We start from the raw sequence: 2,418 nt of genomic DNA on the forward strand, positions 1-2,418 counted from the left end.
ATAGACTGGTGATCAGATTCCTTGATGTGTAGAGGTGTGCTGAGGAAGATGAATAGGCATAAAACCCAGAGGATGTGTGGGGTCTTCCACAGTAGTCTTTCCAACGGTCGAATGTCTCCTAAACATTTCTTTCACCCTGCTCAACAGATTGAGCTGAGAGTTTTCGATACTAGCTTCAATTTGTGCCAACTTGCTCCTCATTTCTTCTTACATCTCTTTATGCTCTCTCTCAATTCAGGCTAGTTTATCATATATTTCTTTAGGCATTTTTTTTGTGTTGCGTAGATGATAAGCGTTCTTGCTACTAGTGTGAACCCGAATCACTACGATCGGAAGCCTTATCTAATTATTATTATTTTAATGAATGAATATCTTAATGCATTATTTGGAAATATATTAAGAAATGCAAGTGTCATGCAAAATGAATGTATGCAAAAGACATTGATTCCAAAATAACTGTTCCTTGAACAATTCTTGAAAAACTGATAATGTCTTGGTACACTGGGAAAGTGAAATCTAGTTCATCTATAAGTTGTCCAACTCTTGCAAGCATCTGGGTACCACATCATCTTCAAAGCTTCTACTTCATCTCCTACTTTCAGCAATCTTTTGAGTTGGTTTGGGATCTTCAACTATTGTATTCAGCATCAAATCTTCTTTAGTACACCTTGTTATCTCAGCAGGTAGATGTCTGGCTTGTCTCCTTAGCAGGTAGACTCTCTTCTGACGCTACTCGATCTGCGTAGAGCATCTTCGAAATTCTACCATTCCCAAAAAAAAGGCATTGTTGTGGCATTGTTTTTCAAGAACCATCTAAATGATCAGTTATTTAAGGGATCAATACCTTTGAATGATATGTCATGTTCATCCAAAAATGCAACAAGACTGACAATTGTCATTTCGGATGTCAAATAATTCCTTATTCTCAATCAATAAATTAAGGAAATGCGTAGCAAAGAGAAGTAACGGTCGATTCCACAGGGACTTAGAAAATTATAAATTTCTGTCTGAATTATTTATGCCAGGCGTGAAACAGTGAAAATGGGGGGATTTTAGTAAAAGATAATAAAGTGATTAAATAAAAGTAATTAAAGTAAAAATAAGAAGATGAAGATTTTGAATAAATACGGTAAAAGTAGCCTCAAGCTTCGCTTTGATTCAATTTCCTTTAGATCATTGAATAAGATTTTCTCTTCGGGATTCACGTCGGTTACTTTGTCTACAAGGGCTATCCTTGTGACTCTATCTTATATACCGAATACCCAAGGAAATCTTTGATTTCGGCTTCGGTAGTTGATTCTAACAACATCTATTGTCGTAGATCAAATACAGTTTAAGTTCGTGGTGACCGACTCGGATTGTTGTTTCTATAACCGTCAATTCCGATCTCAATTCCCTCTTGGCGAAGCTATCTCGCCAAATGTGTTCCCAGGAAGTCGAATGGCTTTCTATAAGCCGAATCTTCCTCCCACACGTTTAATCGCAACAACTTCTTGACCAAAGTCAATCTTCGATTTTTGAAAACTGTTTTGATTTTGAAAAAAAAATAAGCGCAGAGATTGAGAGAGAGATTCCGAAGATATTAAGGGACCGTTTCAATTCTCCCGTTGGAATTGAATCATCGCGACAGCTCTCGGCTTATGAAAAGTTTAGCTAAGCATGACAAAAGTCATACTTAGCATAAAAATAAAACTTGAAAATAAAGAAAAATAAAAAAGAACTTGAAAAGGAAAAGAGAAAACTTTTATAAAAACTAGAGAGAAAAGAAGAATGTATTCTGAATGATGATTTTAGGCTTACCCCAAGTGGGTATTTATAGCCTCTCAAAGCCTAAAGGATAAACAAAGAAAATAATAAAATAATACAAAAGATAATTGTTTTTAAATTTAAATTCAAACTTAAACTAGTCTCCTAATGCAACTCTGCTCGTCAATCTTCCAGAAGGCGTGCAGACAAAGTCTCCTAGAAACCGCCGCTGACTGGACCTTCTAGAAACTGCCATGTCAGACCGCGTCATGCCCAGAGTCGTGCCCATGTCTCCAGCCGTGACCAAATAATAATAAAAAATGCAGAATTCGCCCGTTTTATCACCAATTCTGGAAAGTAAGGACCTGCACGAAAATAGACATAACACAACCAAATCAGCAGCAATAACTTCACAAAATCGAAGAAATAACGAACATATATTAACGATTCTGAACACTCATCAAATTCCCCCTCACTTATTTCATGCTTGTCCTCAAGTATGATTAACCAAATCAGTCAAAAACTTCATTAAACGTTCTTTGTCAAGTTTCATATTCAAGGAAGCAAGGTAGAGACCACAATAACTATTGAAGCCAAGAAATCAATCAACTGAACATCACCAATTGAAACAAGTCAAGTGCAATTGTAATATCCATTCATTCGTAAATCTCA

This window comes from Hibiscus syriacus, unplaced genomic scaffold, assembly GCF_006381635.1.
Source record: "Hibiscus syriacus cultivar Baekdansim isolate YM2019G1 unplaced genomic scaffold, ASM638163v2 tig00005406_pilon, whole genome shotgun sequence".
Classification (NCBI taxonomy): Eukaryota; Viridiplantae; Streptophyta; class Magnoliopsida; order Malvales; family Malvaceae; genus Hibiscus; species Hibiscus syriacus.